The following is a 21643-nucleotide window of genomic DNA, read 5'->3' as shown; positions in this document are numbered from 1 at the left end:
GACATCTATAAATATTCAAAAGGAGATCTTTCCAACTACTGGTGCATCAAGTATTATATACATTTTCTATACTCATTTAACTCAAATTTTGCACCACTGAAACAATCATATTATTGATGATGGTCTTTTAGATGCTTCATCACATTTATTTCCTGATCTGAAACACACCAAGATTATTTATTTGTCAGAAACTTCTACTTCTTCTTCTTCTTCTTTTGGCTGCTCCCGTTAGGGGTTGCCACAGTGGATCATCTTCTTCCATATCGTCCTGTCTTCTGCATCTTGCTCTGTTACACCCACCACCTTCAAGTCCTCTCTCACCACATCCATATTCTAACACTACTAGCCCTCGGAGCAAGGTACACATAAAAGACATGTTTCTAACTGTTGCTTCATTAAAATAAAAAAAAAAATCATTATTTTTCTTGTTTTGTAGCTGCTTTTTAACTCTGCTTAATTTGCTTGAGTGCAGTCATGGAAATGATATTAATTAAATACTTGACAAAGTTATAATAAACCTCCCGTGCTTAAATAATTGGAACCCTGCTGCTGGGAGTTCTGAATTGTTGTGTGAACAATTATATTACCATGGATGCAATAACTTTCATAAAATACCAGATTACTTCAATGTAGTCTGCATGGAAATTGGTGTTTCTTTTTAATTACAAGTGGAAGCTGCTTTTCAGGCATGTACAGTATGTGCTACTTAGTGCATCTTCTCCTAACAGGAGGGTGTTCCCATTCTCCTGCTAGTAATTTGGTGTTGCTTGTTGACATCATATAGCAAGCTAATACAGCAAGGCCAAATGAAGCAAAATAATTATGGGGAACTGCTGCAAGATAAAAGTGAAAACGATATTCCAGGACACAGCAATTCTAAGGCTACATTTTTGGGCATTTTAATATAAGGTATACTGTGACACTGCATTTTTTTCTTGAATTATTCTGTTGTATTAGTGAAGATAACAGATGTGATTAACAGGACATCTAAAAATATATCTTCTCTTCCTTATGCTAAATTAAACAAATGCCCACACAAAGAATGACACACAAAGAAATTAGCCTACCATGGCATCTCTCTACAAATAGGCTGCCTTAATGACACAAGACCAGTGGATTCTAGACACAGCTAAAGTAGTTTTCCTAGATCTGCATCCAACCTTACATTTCAAATAATATTCTACAATTACAATATGATCCATTATAGTATATACCATCTAGAAACTACATGATAGCAGCCAAAATATTTAACAAAGCTTGTGTGGGGGGTTAAAAACTAATAAGGTAAGAGCTATACAAAACCAATGAAGGCTTTTGCCATCCATATAAATACTACGAGTTCATGCCTAAAGGCTAATGCATAGAGCATAGAGTATTCTTAACAAATATATTTGTTTTATTTTCATAATTGAAAGAGTAAATTAGGTTTGTGTGGCAGATGGCCAGAGCCCTTAACTTAGCTGGGATGCCTTAAAAATGGAGGGACTGGGAGAGAAAGCAGGCCCAGGGCTGCTCCTTGGATTCCCACAGGACATCCCTGTTGGGTTCTGTGGGTGCCACCAGGGGGTGCTGCAGGGACTGCGGAGTCCTACTTTGGCGGGCTTCCGCCTCACCCAGAAGTGCTTCTGGACCAAGCTAATGGGCCACCAGAAGTACTCACGGGTACTGGATAAAAGCAGTCTGCTGTCACGAAGGCGAGGACAATGCTTACCAGGAAGAGTGGAGGCGGAAGAAACAGAGAGAGAAAGACACTGTGCTGTGTGCTCTTTATTTTTCTGTGCTTTGTGCTGTGCAGATGGGAAACAATTTGGAAGCATTTCCCATGAAAGAAAAAAAAAACAAACAAAAAAAGTGCTGAACTGGTGTCCTGCATCTGTCTGTGTCAGTCTGTGCTTCTCTGCTATATTTATATAAACATTTTTATTTATTTATTTATGTACTTGGCAAATAGTTCTCTCAATAATGCCTTTCATAGAAGGTACTCCTGGTGAGAAGCATTACCTGAATAAAGTGGAACTTTCTCTCTATTACATTACAAAAGTTTTCCATCGTGTCCACATTATTCAGCCTTGACCACTCCCCTCCACACCGCTCGCCCAATCGTTACTCCTACTGTGCACATCCTCTCTCTGTACCACCCTGTGACACTCTCAGTGCTAACACGTACTTCAACATAGTCAGTTATAATGGTGCGGCAGAAAAGCAAATTATCCATTCAAGAACATAGAATTTTAGATCACGATAGAAAAAGAGCGGCAAGAGCGGATATTGAATGTGGAAAAAGAAAATGAACAAAAAAGAGCTGCATATAATAAAAAAGCAAGAACAAAGAGAATCATCCAGTAAGCGAAAAACAGAAAAATATCCCAAACAATATGCGAACGGAAATGCAAAACAGCAATGTTTAAAGAATGTAAATAACAGGTTAGAGTAAATAAGAGTTACATTAATAATATTGTTTTTGACAAGGCATTAATTTATTATCATTATATTATATTATTATTATTTATACTGATATTATTTACTATTAATTATGGAGAATCCACTGCATCCACTAAACAGTGTCACCTCCAGACAGAGGAGCAGCTTGCTGCTGCTGGAGTATGTGAATTTCCCCTTGGGATTAATAAAGTATCTATCTATCTATCTATCTATCTATCTATCTATCTATCTATCTATCTATCTATCTATCTATCTATCTATCTAATGTAGTTTAATTTTTTATTTACTTTTTATTACTTTTTACTTCTACCTTTTTACTTTTACTTCTTATTATGTTTTATTATTCATTGGTATTTAAAAGAGAGAGTTGTGTTGAAATACCAAAGTAACTGATTTTATATCTATAATAACTAAGGACCAAACCATCTTCCTCCCGCGCCCCACATACTCTTCTATATACCATCTCTTTAAATACAATCGCTTTCTCTGACGCCCTTTGAGTGGCTCAGCCGCCCCCGGGGGCTGGTGAGTAAAGTAAGCAGGGGGAGGAACCCCCTAGTACATAAAAATAAAAACTACAGCAAATATAACAAGGACAGTAAGGACACAAAATAACAGTTGTGGATTAAAATTAACCTAAATTACAGGATTTCTTTTCCTTATAAATTCCAGATGTACATACAGCTTGAAAAATATGATCGTTCCCTTTAAGCCTCATATTAGTTCAAAAGTACCCATCTACACCTTAAAAACATTATACGCAGATAAAACATTCAATTGTTACGGAAAAACCACTTAACCTGGCTTTTATTGCTAGTTTAACCTGGACTAGGCAGTTGTGAAGGACATCACACTGACATCATCAAACAAGACTCTCTGTTACAGCAGGATCAAGGGCAGGTTTCTTGTCTGAGGACCAGAGTTGGTCTCTTTAGCTGTATGCAGGTGCCTTGATTTGAACAGCTCAATGACTTCCAACAATATGATATTCATATTTTAAACCATGAAGATACAATTGATAGCAGCAGAGTATTAAATTTCCACCCTTTTATCATCTTATTCAAAAAAGTGTAACATTTGCTCAGTCATCAATACAACTCCAAATGCCCCCCTTTCCAACTTTATCAGAAAGTCTAATTTCTTGGCCTAGCGTGCTAATTGTCTTCTAATTTCTCATTGTATGTTATGCAGCTCATGAAGTGTCTTGCAACCCCAATACAAAATAAATACATGTATAAATGTAAGCTAAATGTATGTGTAACATATAGATCTACAGTAAAAATTAATTTAAAGCATACATCTAAGGAGGACAGTACATTTTAATTTAATTGGTGAGTCTAATTAGTCCCAGGACAAGTGAGCGTGGGTTTGTGTGTAATTGTGCCTTACAATGGGTTGGCTCTCCTTGGTTCTTGCCAAAGCTGCTAAGATTTCATGCCATCACCCTTCAACCTTCAATTTATACTCTTTCTGATTGGTAAATGGATGGGGGGATAGATCATACCAATGCCTTTGACATTGCGTCAGCCTTCTGTTTCAGTCTGAAAGTTCACAGCTAATAGATCCAAACAAAATGCTTGGTGAAGTGAGAGCCACAAAAATGAAAGAACATTCTTTTTTTAAATGGTTAGTTGCAAAAGTGACAAAATGAAATCAAGAAGGAATAAAATAAATCCAATGAGAGCTTCAGAGAAAATTAATAAACACAGGTACTAATAATATTTATATAGCTCCTTTTCCATGCTCAATGTCATAATGAGCATTTCAGATCAGCAGGTTAGGGCAGGGGTAGGCAACGTCGGTCCTGGTGAGCCGCAGTGGCTACAGGTTTTCATTCCAACCCAATTGCTTAATTAGAAACCAATCATTGCCAATCTCAGACCTTATTTAATTTCATGGCTTGTTAGTCTGTGCAATGTAAGGCTCTTATATCGTAGATTTTTTTCCTTTCCAAGGATATCATCCAAATGATATGAAGCCTAAAACAGATCATTTTCAGTCTGTCACATTTTTCTATTAAGTGTTTTATTAAATCAAACAGTGCATGATGAACACACACAGATGTAATTGGAAAAAAGCTAGCTGGAGAACTGCTGGCTGCTTTGTCTTTTACATCTTATTGCTAATAAGGAGCAATTAAAACACTGAATGCAGCAGTTTAAGATTGAAATAAGCAATTAAGGTTGGAGAACCTTAACAAGCGAGACCACTAAAATGAAGCGTCAAAATGTCACTTAAGCAATATGTGTTTCATCAGCAATAATTGAGTTCTCGTTAAGGAACTGGGTTGGAACAAAAACCTGCACATACTGCGGCACTCCAGGACCGACGTTGCCTACCCCTGGGTTAGGGTATAAGCAGGTGTTATGACGACTGGCCTTTTATCATAGTCAGTTTTTCATTTTAGATAAGAATGAAATAATGCCCAGAAAGCAAGGTGGACATAAAATGGTTAAAATAGGAGACCAAGACTAGATTAGAAAGTTAAATGACAAAAGCCTATTAATAAAAATGTTTTAAATTATTTCTTAAAATTCACAATTAAATATCAAATCAGTGACATTATGTGGCAGTGTGTTCTTTAAAAAGATGATTGCAGGTTCTCAACATCTTAGCAATGCATACTCTAGCATCTATGGGGTTAATCCTAAGATTAGTGTTTCTCATAAGAACTCAGGTTTTTGGTTAAAAACAAGCAAATGTACTTCTGAATTGATGCTAAAATATAATGTTCGTCAATGCAGGTGTCAAAAACACAATGATGTTCATAAAAGCTTTTTGTCTTTGTTAGAATTCTTGCTGTTTTTGTGGCACACCAGTAACATGAGGACCAAGTATAAAGCTGAAGATTTCTAAGTTCTGCTGTTTTCCTTAAGTGGAAAAATGTTCAGTTATATTACAATCATTCATAGTGGACACAATTACAAGGCAGCGCACATAAAAAATAATAACGTATTTTAGAATTAACAGTAAAGCCTTTTAATTATATGTTACAATAACAGGCTAACGTGCACAAAAGGGAAGAACCAAAATAACAGTACTGTGAAGGAAAAGCCTGAGAAGACAGTATTGTATTATTAGGAGTGGCACGGTTGGAACAGAAAGTTACGATTCTACATTTATATTTTATTTTTTTCTTGGACTTAATTTTTTTTTTTGTAACGTCACAATTTTTCCTAAGGTTTATTGATTTTTTGAATTTTATTATTTATTTATTTAATCATTTTCTATATCCATCCATTCATTATCCAACCCGCTATATCCTAACTACAGGGTCATGGGGGTCTGCTGGAGCCAATCCCAGCCAACACAGGGCGCAAGGCAGGAAACAAACCCTGGGCAGGGTGCCAGCCCACTGCAGGACACACACACACACACCAAGCACACACCAGGGCCAATTTAGAATCGCCAATGCACCTAACCTACATGTCTTTGGACTGTGGGAGGAAACCGGAGTACCCAGAGGAAACCCACACAGACACGGGGAGAACATGCAAACTCCATGCAGGGAGGACCTGGGAAGCAAACCCAGGTCTCCTAACTGCGAGGCAGCAGCGCTACCCACTGCACCACCATACCACTATTTTCTATATTTTCAGCAATAATATTCCAAGTGGATCACATGATCACAATCGTCATGACTAATTTTAAAATTTGATGTAAACATGGTGAGGATCGGCAAGGTTGGTACACATAAGTGGATAAAACTTTGTTTAAAATAGCCTTTAGTGTGTGTTTTTGTTTCCAGGTATCCATAAACGTTTACAATCTCAGACCACTGGATAATGTCCATGTCTCACAACCATATAGCAAGACAGGAAGCACCAGGATTCTACAGACCTGGACCTTCGCCCTCGGAGCGCCAAACACCCCCTTCCAGCGACATCATGACCCCCCATGCTCTCCCAATCTGTCTACTGACTTCACAGGAAGAGTCACCAGAGACATGAATATCGATGCTGAGGTAAGTAAACCCCTCGACAAGGTTGACACTCTCTCTGCAGACACACTTTTGATGGCTGTGCCCAAGAGGTCATTAAAAGCCTGGATCTTGGTCTTTATCCAGGACAGTCTTAAGCTCAGACACTCAGACTCCTCGCTCAGCCTCTCGATAGACCCAATCAGAGCCTCCATTGACTCCGCGAAGATCACAGCATCGTCAGCAAAGTCAAGATCAGTGAATCTTTCTTCACCAACAGATGCCCTGCAGCCGCTGGACCACACGGCCCTGCCCGGCACCCAGTCCATGCAAATATTGAACAGAGTAGGAGCAGAACACACCCCTGACGAACCCCAGAATCAGCTGGGAAAAACACAGAGGTTCTGCTTCCACTCTGTACAGCACTCACAGTACCAGTGTAAGGCAACCTTGGAGGCTCAATAAACTAAATCGAACACTTTATGAAAATGAGGTGACTTCATAATTTTGAGCAGCAACTTTTACACTCAACATCATCATCACAAGTATTTTACAAACAATAGGGAAACAAAATTACACACTCCTGGTTCTAATGACAAAGTCTTAACCATCAATCATCCATCCATTGTCAAACCTGCTCCATCAAGTTAAGGGGTTATATAAGGAGTGGGGTGTCTGGCAGCACTGATCTAAAGGAAAAACCAGCACTGGGTGGGGGTCAATCCATGACATGGAACATTCACTTTAACCGCACAAATTCAGAGGCACTAATTAATTTTTAATCAGTTTGTTTTCAATTGCATAACACCTTAGAGAGTGGAACCCTCAATAAAGGGAAACAGATGTTTGCGGAAAGTAGCTGGTGTGATGTTAAGATTAAAAACGCCAACTTTCTAAAGTGTGCTGGCAATGCCATTAAAGGTTTTATTTTAGTGGACATGTACATGCTTTTCTCTTTTAATCTAATGTGTTTTCTAATAATGTAAAGCTCTCAAAATGTGCCAGAGTCAGTAATTAATTTTTCAAAATGTTCCTTGATCTGATATAATTAAACAATTCTCAGCTATACTGATTCTGGCATCTGTCAGGTGGATGGAAGCTTTAGTGTAATGACCTACATAATAAACAGCATTGAGCTTAAAATCGAATGTATGGTTAGTAAGTACTGAGAATTTCACCTTCAGTTTAGATCAGATAATACATCTCTAGGCTGGATGATGATTCATTTACAGCATTATCTTTTCAAATTATGTAGTTGATAACAGACGTGTGCAATTAACACTCGGCAAGAATTATTTTTTCACCAGGAGTTTCTTTTAAATGTTCATATGAACAGTTCTACAGCATAGCAAGATTAGCTGTTCACAACAACTGTTCCAGTTAATTTGTCTCTGTTAAAATTATGCTATTATAGAATCAAATTTTCTTAAATCATTAATATGAGAAAAAATATAAGAGAAAACATGAAAAACTGAAAGAGGGACCAGAGCCCATCTGTAGTAAAGCATATGTCACAGCAGTGGTTCTCAATCTGTGGGGCAGGACCCCCTAGGGGGGCACGAAGTAACAAAAATTGGGGTGTGAAAATGTGAAAAAAAGAAAACAAGATTCAAAAATATGAAAAATACATCTATTGAAACCAAAACAAATTAACTTAAACTACATTCTGATACTAGAAAAATAAACATAGAGTTAGATGAATGTCAATAAAAGTTAAGTAGGTATAATAAAATATGCGTCTATGATATATCATCCATCCATCCATCCATCCATTTTCCAACCCGCTGAATCCGAACACAGGGTCACGGGGGTCTGCTGGAGCCAAACCCAGCCAACACAGGGCACAAGGCAGGGAACCAATCCTGGGCAGGGTGCCAACCCACCACAGTGATATATCATTAATTAAAAAAGAACAAATTGGTATTAGTGGGCTCCTTTCAAAAAAACATTGGGGGGGGGGGGCACAATTAAAACTTATGAAAACTCAGGTTTCAAATACTTAAAGGTTGAGAAACGCTGTGTCGCAGTATGGTGTAATGCATACACTCACCAATGGAGGCCAGGATAAACATCTGTATGACAATGGAGAAAAATAGTAGACCTGAGACGTTCTCTCACCTAGGCTATCGATGTTCTCAACTGATCCAGCATTTCCCTGCTGTTGATCCAACAGGTGATCAGGTACGCCATCAGGATAAACTAAACTAAGCCGTAACTAACAAAGTGCAGTTAACTTAAATCCAGAAGACAGAAATATCAAAAAGACGGATTAACATCTGCTTTAGAGCTGGTTTCTGTCTTGCACTCAATGCTGCTATGACAGATTTCAGACCCCATTCAGCCCTGCACTGTAGATTTGCAAGAGTTATATTTGATTATTTTGCATTTTATTGTACAGACACACCAGGGTCAGGTAGCCCTTGTCACTGTACATCTAGTTTTTTACTACAGTTATCTGGGGCTCTTGTTATTTCCAATGAAACTGACCAACTATATTACAGCTAAGCGTACCCTGTTAAAATGAAGTTCTCTCACAAACTGGATTGTTAATTACTAATACTAATTTAACGGGATCCAGTGCAGTTCTAACTAATGAGAAACATCACTAATTTAGGTTGGTAAATATTACTCTTAAAAAGTAGTTAAAACCTCATTGGTAGCGTGGCCATTCTAGATTTTGGGGTTCTCACCTGAGTTGTGTAAAAACTGTTGCAGCTAACTGCATTGTTCAAACAAGGAAGGAGTCAAATATATGAATTTGAAAGACACAGGACAAGGAGACATTGTCCAAAATGATAAAAACATTAAACATACAGATGAAGTAATAGGCAAGAAAACTGTTTTAGAAAATTAACAAATCCATGAGGAAAAGCAGAATCACTAAAAACATATGTGGTGAATAAACAAGATTTTTTAAAACACTTACTTAGATGATTCACTATGAATCATTATATGGTCCTCAAAAGTGCCCAGTCCTTAGCAGAGATCATCCAACGTGCATGCCCAATGTGTTGCAATGCCCGCTTTGTCCACTAGATGGAGGGGTTTTGGGCTGCTTCCAAAAGAGGTTTGAGACCGTTAATTCAATACTTTGCAGAAGTCCCTTTGGCAGCAATCACAGATTTGAGTCTTATTGGGTAAATCCGCACAAGCTTTGCACAACTGGATTTGGGCAGTTTATCCCAATTTTCGTGACAGATCCTCTTAAGCTCTATTAGAATGGATGGGAAGTGTCTGTAAACTGCCATCTTCAGGTCTCTCCACAGATGTTCTATAGGGTTCAAGTCTTGGCTTTGGCTGAATCAATCAAGGACAGTCAGATTTGTCCCTAAGCCACCCCAGCATTGTCTTGGCGGTATGCTTCAGGTCTTTGTTGTGCTGAAAGGTGAACGAACTCCAGTCTAAGTCCACATATACTCTGCAGCAAGTTTTATTCAAAAAGACACTCTGTATTTGGCTCCATTCATCCTTCCCTCAATTCTGACCAGTACCCCTGCCCCTGCCGCTGAGAAGCACCCCCATAGCATGGTGCTGCCACCACAATGCTTAACCAAGGGATGGTATTATGAAGGTGATGAGCAGTGCCTGGTCTTCACCAGACACAGCACTCGGAGTTGCTGTCCAAAGAGTTCAGTTTTTGTCTTATCAGACTAGAGACGTTTTTCTCATGCTCTCAAGAGTCCTTTAAATGTGGTTTGTCAAACGTCAATCAGAGTTTTTCTACTCTACCATAAACACCTGATTGATTGATGGAATGCTACTGAGATGGTCCTCCTTCCAATCACATTCTCCTGTCTCAGCAGAGGACTTCTGAAACTCGGTTGGAGTGACCACTGGATTCTTGGTCACCTTTCATGCATGTTTACTCAGTTTGGCTGAACAGCTAGCTCTAGGAGGAGACTTGGTCGTTACAGGCTTCTTCCATTTCACAATTATTGACGCCACTGTGCTCCTGGAAACACTCAAAGCTTTAGAAATGTTTTATCCCATTGCCCAGATCTGAGCCTCACCACTATTTGACTGCAGAGGTTTATAGCCTTCATGGCTTGGTTTTTGTCCTGGCATGCAGTGTGCATTGTGGGATACATATATACAGGTGTGTGTCTTCTAAATGATGTCCAATCAATTCAATTTGCCACAGATGAACTCCAATCAAGTTCTAGAAACATCTCAAAGAGAACTGAAGAAAACAGGATGGGCCTGACTACAATCTTGAGCTCCCCAGCAAATGTTCTGAATACTTAAATGAGGGATTTCATTTTGTCATGTTTAATAAATTTGCAAACCTTTCTGAAAACCTGTTTTCACTTTGTCATTATGGGTTATTGAGTGTAGTTTGATGGGCAAAAATGGCAAATTTATCCATTTAAAATTAAATCTACAAGACAATAAAGTGTGCATAAACTTAAAGGGTATGAATGCTTTATGAAGCTTCTGTATAAATTATTGATGCTTATTATTCATTGACCAGAGGCTAACAAATATTTTCCCACTATATAAAGATGGTAATTGGGTTGATCCAGGTAATTGAAGGTCAGTCTGCACATATGTGGGAAATCTCTTGTATTTCACCACCAGACTTTTCATGCTAAAATGCTATTGGTAAGCACCACACTGACTATCTACTGTACATCACAGTCTGCTATGGCACCTTGGCACACCATACGGAACTGCAGCAGAAGGTTACAACGTCCCCAGGGTCATGATGACATACCAATAGTCCCACCCATGCCTTTAAACTGTTGCTTGTATACAGACTCCTGCGTAACGTTTGACAAATAAGCAAGTATCGCAAGTATCAATCAGCTTGCACTATTTATTCAATATCATAGACCCTTCTGCAGTTCAATTACCTCTTCTGTCATGTGCATGTCATATATTTATGTTCAATATTTGTTTTTTGTTTTACATTATTTAATATTCAGTGATATTTATTTTTGTCGTTTATTGCAATTGTTTTATTTAATAATCATTTGACCTAAAATATGTTCTTCAATTCTGTACTGCATTGTTATTGCCATTTATTGATGTTGCCTTACCAAATAATAATTTGTATTGTACTGTTAACTTGTGATAATAAATTGAATTCAACTAATGCTCATAATTAATCAAACAAGGATGTTATTTGTGATGGGCAAAATTAAATTTATCATGGCTGCAGATCACCCAAAGTAAGATAAATCATTAAATTCATGTTTTCAATGTGCTATCAAAAATTTATATTAATGGTACACCAAAAATGTATTTCAATATCTTTGATTGTGATAGCATTGTTTATTAATTATTATTATTAGTTGTTTATAAACCATTGTTTATTACACAAATACTGACTACTTTATGATTTTCCAATAGATTTTACTCATTGCTATGGATGTTATCTGCCTAAACTATAAATTCAGCTCTTCTGTTTATTGCTGAAGTGATGACTGCCACTAACTTCTTCGAAAAGAAATCTGAAAGAGCAGACGTGGTGCACATTACAAATCACTTTAAAAATCACTGCCACTTTTAATGATTTTACATGAAGTAAATTAGCAATGGTCAAGATGAGAACACAATCGGAGAGTTAGCATTCTGACTTTTTAAATCATTATGTTGATCTTGAAGTATGTAGCCTAGATGAAAAGGTTTCTAATTATAATGTATTTTTACACATAAAATGTCAAGAGTGGATCTTCAGTTTCACAGCTTATTAAAAAAGTGTCTGATTATATTAATGATACAGTGAATAGATGCTATAATTATACATTTTTATATCTGAATGGACAAAATCTGTACTGTACTGCAGCATTCATTAACAAACAATGTCACAAAAAATGGCTGGATAAGCAGTTGTGCGGTCGGTGCGCTCTATTATTTAACTTAAGAGCAAAGATCAGCATTTTCAAACTTGAAGGTAAGGTGTTCTTTCAGTGTTGACAAATGTCCTAGTTACATATGATTCTATTCCGTGATACTGCTCTAAAAAGTCAAATCAGAAAAGGCAAAATCCACAAGATATAATTCCAGAATTTGTTTTAATTGATACAGATATTATATTTTTATTAAAAAAAAGCAATTCAGGGTTGTGGGAGGCCTGAACTATAACTAGGAACAAGGCAGGAATTCACCATAGATGGGGTTTCACTCCATTGCAGGGCACACTTAAACACATGCCAATCTAGGACAAATTAAATTAATTAGGCCAAATCACATCCCCGGGATGTGAGAGAAAAAGACAGTGTAACTAAGACATGCAGATACGGGGAGCATGTGCACATAAATAATGCTGAAGGCTACATCCTCAAATTTGAGCGTACTAAATGCGTACATAAGAGCCTGTCATATTTTGACAAACAACAGAAAACTATTCAGTCCCTAAAGCTTGTTAGTTTAACTAATAGCTAAGCTCTCCCAATATGTCATCCAGATACATCTTAAAAGTTGTCACACTCCCTGCTTCAGCTACATGTCTCAGTAGTTTTGTTCCAGCGTCCCACAACTCTTTGTGTAAAAATGCTTTCTGTCTTCAGTCCTAAATGTACTTTTCTGAGCATGTGATTCACCATTAAGTTTAAAGAATTCTACTGAATCTACTTTATCAATGTCTATAAATTTTGAAGACTTGGATTAGGTCCCTACGCAGTCTCCTCTACTCGAGACTAGACAGCTTTAATTTTCTGAATCTGTCAGATTACGACATGTCCTTAAAGTCCTGGAAGGCACTTGGTTGTCGTCCCCTTCACAGCTTCAAGTACTGCTGTGTCTTTCTTGTAGCATGATGATTAAAACCACATACATTGCCCCAGATGTTATTGCCACTAGTGCGTTATATAGCCTGAGCATATCGTCCCTCGATTTATATTCAACAGTTTTTACAATATAGCTAAACATTTTATTCTGCAGTGGGCTGGCGCCCTGCCCGGGGTTTGTTCTTGTCTTGCGCCATGTGTTGGCTGGGATTGGCTCCAGCAGACACCCGTGACCCTGTGTTAGGATATAGTGGGTTGGATAATGGATGGATGGATAACCATTGTATTTTTAATTACTTCTGCACATTGCCTAGATGATGAAAATGTTATGTCCACATAAACCCCTAAATCCTTTTCAGAGGTTGCATCCACTAGAAGACAAAAGGACAAAAAACAAAATGGCTTCGGCTTCATAAAAATAAGTGTGACTATTTTCTGTAATAGTATTTCAGAGTATCAATGATCGGCTTCTATTTCATGCCTACTGCTGTTAGGATAGGCGCTGCCTCCCTCGGAAACTGAAGTGGATTTAAAGAGCTCAACAATATGTGGACTGATGGAGATTATTCTTCTTACATAAATATTCTTAAAGCATGAGCAGCTGCTTTTGTCCCAACCATAAATGTCTCCTGTACAGCACCAGATGTTGCCAGGGCTGGTTCTGGCTTCTATTGATCCAATACTGCAATAAGTGTGCTCAGGAAAAGGATGGATGGAAGGTTGATTTGTGCTATGAAAGACAAAATGGACCCCTCATACACCCTCTAATTTGGTGGTAACCCTTGAGGCTGTAAAAATAGGGAAATGATTACACCAATGTACTGGTGGTACAGTGATTAATATTGGGGTCTCATTAGTCTCTCTAAAGCCAAATGTATAATGTATACATCTGGAGATCACCATGAGTGAATTTTGTTTGAAACTAGGTAGGAATGATTAGATGGCTCACTCTATGTCACATGTCTAAAGCAATCCAGTGCCTCATGAAGGCAGCACTCAAAGTAGGGACGGTGATTCTGAACTGCAAAGAGCAGAGGTGCTCTCAATAACCTGGTCCAACGGACAGCAATCATTGATTACAATGAACTGGTTACAGTCAAAAAGTCTCCTAGAAAAAACTCTTATTATTAATATATAAAAGGGTGATGCATGTGCAAAGAGCACATTGCATGTGTTAAAAATAAAAATAACCTGTTGCAAGGGAAACCCCTTCTGTAGCATCAGATTATACACTGGCATTCGAAGACATCAATGGGCAAGTGGTAAACACAAATGATATGCTGTTGCAGGTGATATAAGCTTGAAAGAACTGTTAGCTATGTCCATGAAAATGTGAACTGCAAAATATGCACCGGAAGCAAACAGTGGGTCCCACTCCGTCAAAAGAACTGCCATTATGAGAGCTGATAATGAAGAGCCCCAAAACACATGAATAAACAAATCTCCCAAATGATACCATTAAAAGCACCGACAAGACTGCATGGCATCCACTTTCTGCTCACCTACACGCTAGACCTTATCTGAACTCTATTTGAGGCTGTTATGACATTTAGTGATGCACTTGTCAAAATGACAGAAAGATACCGTAGCAGACAGAAATACTTCACAAATACGGCGCCAAGTCTGCACGGGTGTGTCTGTCTGTCTCCTCTTGCACTGCACTCATTAAAATGTACAAAATATTCATTAGACTTCAGTTACCTTGTGCTACTGTGCTCCGAAATTGATAACAGAAATTTTAGCTTTTTATTTTCTTGCACAGTCAAGTCTTTTTATTTTCTTCCTGAAACTCCAGCTGTTTAAAAGGCACGGACTGAAAAAATTGGGGATGGATTTTTAGAAAAACGCCTCATTGGCATAGCCTTTGCAGCAACCGATTTCACCGTCGTTCACTACAAACTTTTCAAGACACATACTGTATTCTTGTTTTAGAAACACATCTGGCCCTGCGATATTAGTGCCTCTATGAGAATGGGGTTTCATCCAAGCTTGGTAATTTCTTTTTGGGGTTTATGAGCTCTCTGACCATAGTCAGATATTATTAACATGGACAGATTTGGTATCACCCTACTGGGAAAATTTCTGACTCTGGTAAAGATTAAGCAGTTTTAGTAAACAGATAGGCATTTTGCAAGTCATTTGGAACTGAAAAAATGTATTAGCCAAATATTAAGTCACCTTACAAAACCAATGACTAAATTCCATGTCATAGAAGATTATCCAATCAAGATTGTCTGCATAGCCAGAACCAACCCTGGCTAGGACGCAAGTCCTTAACTGAACACACTAATCAAAATAAATTGCACTCACTTAGAGAGGGACAGTTTGGTGTTCCTAGTTAATCTAACACTAACATCTTTGTTGTGCAAGAGAAATCCTAACCAAAGAGACACATACTGTATCACCAGCTATCAGGAAATATGTACTTCCTCTTCTATTCTATTCATTTAAATTACTTAATTATCTCTTTAAATACAGCATATGATCAAAACAAGTAACCACTCAAACAACCATACCCATCTCTCTAAATCTGCAATAATTCCAAGAGCATCTTTTTTAATAAAAAATATTAACTTTATTAAATAAAACAGAAGTATTATAAATTAAAGAACACAAAGTGTAATCCAAATAAAAGAGATCTGTGTCTCTAACAAGCCTTCCTATGCAGCTGACAAGTCATAATGGATAGCGTCACACACGTGCGCATGGGAGGCAGCTAAAGGGCTTGAGTAAGGGCAGTTCTGAATCATACCGGGGTGTGGCACAGTGCATTGACTCTTTTTCTTCCTTGCCTGCAGACCATTCATGGGAGATTCCACCTGGCCCTCTTGACGTCACTTCCGGGACCGAGCCTTTGGAAAAAGACCTTGCTGGCTCCGGCCCCTGTGATGTCACGTCCGGGCTCGAACCAATGGCTGAAGATCTTCCTGAGCCCGACCCCTTTGATCTCACTTCCTGTCTTCCCCTTTAAAAGCCTCCATTTTTTTCTCTATTCCCTTAGTTCTGTTTTGGACTTGGTTTTGTGCACAGCAGTGCGATCATTTAAATGTCAATTTGCAGCCAGGAAACCAATTATACGGGCGGCTGCCCAAAATCTTGCTATGGCTCTTTGTGGTGTTTGTGACAGTGGCATGGTCGGCAAGATGGAATGGTCCCAGAGGAGGGGGACAGGACGTGCAATATACCCAGGTGGGAGGGTACCGGGGCTGAGTTTTCAGGCAGGGAGGGTGTCCTGTGGTTTGGAGAGACCCAGTACAAGCTCTGCTCCCGGCATGTTTCACTAGACTGACAGGTGACTAGAGTGAAAATTGGGGCTCTGGCTTCACAGGGAGGCAGGCACTCTCCTCCGAGAGAGCATAATAAGTCCCTTTTGCCTTCCCCCTCCGGAGCAGCCCAATTCTGTGAGCCCCTTCCACACACTCCCTGGCCTGCCTAGGTTGCCTAGTGAAGCATGCTGGGAGCAGATCTCGTACCGGGTCTCTCCGAACCACGGGACACCATCCCCGCCTGAAAACTCGGCCCCGGTACACTCCCACCTGGATACATTGCAGGTCCTGTCCCCTTTTCCTCCGGGACCATTCCATCCTGCCGACTACGCCACTGTCACAAACTCCACAAAGAGCCACAGCAAGGTTTGGGGCAGCCACCCGTATAATTGGTTTCCTGGCTGCAAATTGACGTTTAAATGATCGCACTACTGCGCACAAAACCGAGTCCAAAACAGAACTGAGGGAATAGGGAAAAGGTGGAGGCTTTTAAAGGGGAACACAAGAAGTGAGATCAAAGGGGTCGGGCTCAGGAAGATCTTCAGCAATAGGTTCAAGCCCGGACGTGACATCACAGGGGCCAGAGCCAGCAAGGTCTTCTTCCATATGCTCGGTCCCGGAAGTGACGTCAAGAGGGGCAGGTGGAATCTCCCATGAATGGTCTGCAGGCAAGGAAGAAAAAGAGTCAATGCACTGTGCCACATCCTGGTAAGATTCGAAATTGCCCTCATTCAAGCCCTTTAGCTGCCTCCCATGTGCACGTGTGTGACAATGGCTAGACCAGTTTCACATCGCCCAATACCAACTTCATCTGATTGCCTTTAACTGACCCTAGCTTTGCCCATCTCATGTACCAATTCTAGACTCAGTGAAGTAACACTAATGACAGCCAGCCTTTATACCCCCAATGAAATTTTCTTATGTGCCAAACTCGAGATTAATTTTCAGAATATGAGTTGGCCCTAAATTAGATTGCTCTTTACCAGATCCTGATGTCTCTAAGTCCTCGTGTTCTGAGCAGCCTTAAAATAGCCAGATTGTTGAGATACTTTGGATGCTGGTCAACACAGTCACATCTCTTCTACTTAAAGACAGAGTTCCATGGCTTGACTCTCAGCCTTTCCTTGCAGAATTACCAAGAAGGCATTCTTCACAGCAACAGATCTCCTTAGAATATCCTATCTTCTCACACAAGCATGAAACGGTGTGGACATCTCTTCCCATATGCTTCAACTCTATCACATGTGAGGAATAACCATGAATAATTAAAAAAAGCTTCTGCTTTAAATTTTAAGCCTACTGTGTCTATTTTTTGCATAATGTAATTGATGCGATTAATGACTGGTTAATTGAACAAAATTGGGGAAAATAACCAGGGCAATTCTGTAGCTGCAATTATATTTTATGCAACATGCAAATGGTGAAACTCAAGGTAGATTGAGCAGCTACAAGGCAGTAGAAACAGCACAGCTATGAATGTCTGATGTGACCACAGAGCAGTCTGAGCCAGGTAGCATTCTATTGTGCAAATGGCTGCAATTCACTGACAGTACCTAGGGAGGAAACTCAGAAAACAGCCACAAATACTAATTGATTCTCTTAATGAATTCTGAAAGCAGCAGACATAATTTACTATAATGATTATCAATTTGAATGTCCCTTTTCAATGAAAAATCAAATGAGACATTATTTTCAATAACTAATTATGCATGCCCACATTCTGCCTGAAGGTAAAGACTTAAAAACCTCTAAATAGCAGAACAAAGTACATGATAAAAAGACAGTGGAACTTAAACAAAGATGATACTTGAGCAGAGCCATCAAGTCAAAAGACACTCAGATTCTGAACAGATTCTTACAGGATTTCCATACTATTGATAATTAGTTGTCCGAAGACACAGTGCAAGTGAAACCAATTTGAGTAAGGACCTCAGGTCAGATTTACAAAAGCTGAGTTTTATTTTTATTTTCCTTTGTTATGTTATAAACATTGACAATTTTAAAGCCTTCTGTATGTTTGCATGGGATGGAGGAACAAAATATTTTTGTATTTTGATGTAATTTATGTTGTCCTGACAACTCTGGACAATGCACAGTTTTGGGCGAGTCATGGATTTTGGCCTGCAGATCACAAAAATTATCCTTAAGTTTTCATGTAACCAATTATTACAATTACTTATTTTTGTGATTGTAAGTATACATATACAATACAATAATTACAGCTGGAACATCTGTGGTGATCTAAAAGTAGTGGCACTTTTACTAGGAATGCAGCTTAGATACAACAAATCCTGTTTCATTTGTGAACAGTTAAAGAGTCTAATAACAAGAACTAGTCACTCCATAAGGGCAGAAAAGTGTAACACATAAACTATTTGGAAACTTTTGTGTAAGTGATGAGCATTGAATGTGAAGGATTTCAATTATTTGAGACAGATGTGTCCAACAATAACTGATGCAGAGTTTAAAGAAGACATTTTTCTTGGTCCACAATCCAGACATGTCATCAATATCAAGTAGTTCAAAGGTCTGCTTGTGGGGCTGAGGTAAGACACATGGAAGACTTTCATGGACAATGCTGAGAATTTTTATGGCAACTACAGAGCACCAAACCATGTCTAGCTGGTTGACAACATGCTTCAAGAATACTAAACCATGAAGTGCGACATGTCGCTAAGATTCATTTTCTGTATGCGTGTGTGTACATACAGTAAAACCTCAATTATCCATCACTTGATTAACCATCAGTCTCCATTAAGTGTCAGGACAAAAAAAAAAATTATTCTATTACTACTGCCGTACAATATGCTGCGAGCTCTGCACATTGGAACAACTCTCCCTTCTGCTAGTGCGTAGCGTTCTTCCCCAGCACCACATGTCATGCCACATTTTGAAATCACAGTGTCAGTCACATGCCTACAGCTTTAATAGAGTTTTGTACCTTTTCTCATTTGTTATAATTAAACTACTATAAATTGTTATGGCCAATAAACATATGTGTGTGGCATTGGAATTTTCACAAAATACTGCAATTATTAAACGTTTACGAAACGTTTAATTCAATTATTGCTTCAATATACAGAGTAGGAAGAACAGTATAACAGTACACACACACACACACACACACACATATATATATATATATATATATATATATATATATATATATATATATATATATATATTTATATATGTCACAGGAGGCTGGGGGACAGACCCAGCCGGGACACCTGGAAGGACCCGGAGATGGCTTATACGTCCCCCGGGCCACAAGGGGGCAACCGCCCTGGATGTTGAGGGGGCCTTGGGAAAGGAGCAAGGAGGCTCAAGCCCATTGGGGCCCATGGCCACCGCTAGGGGCCGCCCCGAGCCTCATGGAGCCTGGGAAACATGCACTTCCGCTACACCTGGGAAGGTGGAGGAAGATCCTTCCAGGGACACCTGGAGTGCTTCCGGGTGCAAGGGCAGCACTTCCGCCACACCAGGAAGTGCTGCCGAAAGGACGTCATCAGGCACCTGGAGCACATCCGGGTGAGAATAAAAGGGGCCACCTCCCTACAATCAAAGAACTAGAGTCGGGAGAGGGAGCAGGACGAAGCTCCCGTGAAGAGAGGAAAGGCGGCTCACGGACAGGGAGAGAAAGGCCCGTGTGCAGGGTGATTAGTGCTGGGAGCTCTGTGTGCTGTGCGGGACTGTGTTTAATGAATAAACATAAACGGGTGCTTTTTATAAAGAAATGGTGTTTGTCTGGTGGTGTTCGGACCCGGGTCTCACAATATATATACATATATTTTTTGCATACAAAACTATATCAAATCAAGAGAAAAAAGGATACAAACGCTACACAAACCATGATGGAGATGACTTGCAGTTGGGCACGCTACCATCTACCATCACTAACTTGGGGCAGAGAAGCACTATCCATCCACTTAACCCTTCTAGTCTGATTTACGATTACAAACGGCAAGAGACTATATTGGATGAGATGCAAGTCCAAGCCACGGCACTCTCACTCATGTAAGACCAATATTATTAATCAAGTTAACCTTCTCCTGGGATTTGAGAAGAAACCGGAGTGCCCAGAAAAAAACATGCAAATTCCATTCCAAATGTGGCTAGTCCAAGCCTCTGGATCAGTGAGGTAACAGTGCTGATCACTACATCACCCTGCCATCCCCAAAGAGATAATCATTTCTTTAAGAATCCACTAGAAATAACTACATTAACAAATGAATTTGTCTATTTCATGAAGTTGCTATTTAACCCCTGACAGAAGCAACTGTGGCAGCCATAGACTGCATGCAATCCTCCATTAGGATCCAGTCTATCTTGTTCACACTGAGCCAGTTTAGAGTCAATTAATGTAAACTGCACATCTCTGGTTTAAGGAAGGGAACAGGGGGAGCTGAACAAACCTCACACTGGCATGAGGAGTATGTGCCTGTGACCAGGCTGAAAATGTAACCCTGGTGTCTGCAGCTCTGAGGTAACAGCATTAACTACTGCTCAACTATGAGGCGTTCAGAGAAGAAAGTGCTAATAATACCTCGTAAAAATACTGCTAAGACAACCCTGATGTTTGTGGAGTTGCTAATCAATTGAATGGACTATAGTTGAACTATCTTAATACATAATTCACCTGCCTCCTCACTCACTCACTCACTCACGTCCGAAGCCGAATGCGCAGTCGCCTTCTGCGCAGCTGCCCGAAAAACCTTACGAGACCGACATCCAACCCCAACATCGCGGCAGGCGGCGGATTTACGGCCGCAAAAATTCAAAGAGAAAGGCGACTTCGATTAAAGCTCTAGAGGCCTGAAAGGCAATTTCGACTACAGCTTGAGGCCTAATTACGCATTCTGATTCAATTACGCATTCATTCAATACACCTATATCAGGTTTGTGGTGCTTATACTTATTACTATTCCATATTGTACTGGAACATTCATCATTCAATATTATACTATAGCCCTGGAAAATTCATCAACTAACAGTACAAGCCTGTACAGTAATGAGTAAAGCGGACTACAATCATTACAAAACAACTTCTTCGTTACTTATCATTTGTTCTTCATACACTGCTGACACAAACTCGTGCCCGTTTCATCTTATGTTGTCGAAACGGGCTCTTTGTCTAGTTTGGATATAAAAATAGCACAGACATGTGGCGAAGTAAGTTGGAGGTCCATGGCAAGGCATTTTATTTTATAAAAAGAGTGTGTCTCACCTTGGTCGGTGTGGGTACAAGCCAGTGAAAAACCCTGCAACTGGGTAGTTGCCTGATT

The 21643-nt window shown here is 39.4% G+C and overlaps 1 protein-coding gene and 1 long non-coding RNA gene across 5 annotated transcripts in view; one reads left to right on the top strand and one right to left on the bottom strand.

The window, feature by feature from the left end:
• kcnq5a (potassium voltage-gated channel, KQT-like subfamily, member 5a) overlaps window positions 1-21643 on the bottom strand; it is a 587467-nt gene that overhangs the window by 404886 nt on the left and 160938 nt on the right. The gene's annotated exons all lie outside the window — the stretch shown is intronic.
• Window positions 8345-21643, top strand: part of LOC127525983 (uncharacterized) — a 293828-nt gene continuing 280529 nt past the window's right edge. Inside the window, exon 1 of the long non-coding RNA XR_007933603.1 lies at window positions 8345-8387. This is a non-coding gene — a long non-coding RNA (uncharacterized LOC127525983). The remainder of the gene's footprint in view (window positions 8388-21643) is intronic.

This window comes from Erpetoichthys calabaricus, chromosome 15, assembly GCF_900747795.2.
Source record: "Erpetoichthys calabaricus chromosome 15, fErpCal1.3, whole genome shotgun sequence".
NCBI lineage: Eukaryota > Metazoa > Chordata > Cladistia > Polypteriformes > Polypteridae > Erpetoichthys > Erpetoichthys calabaricus.
The sequence above is the reverse complement of the archived record's forward strand: the minus strand, read 5'-3'. Positions and strand labels throughout refer to the sequence as shown.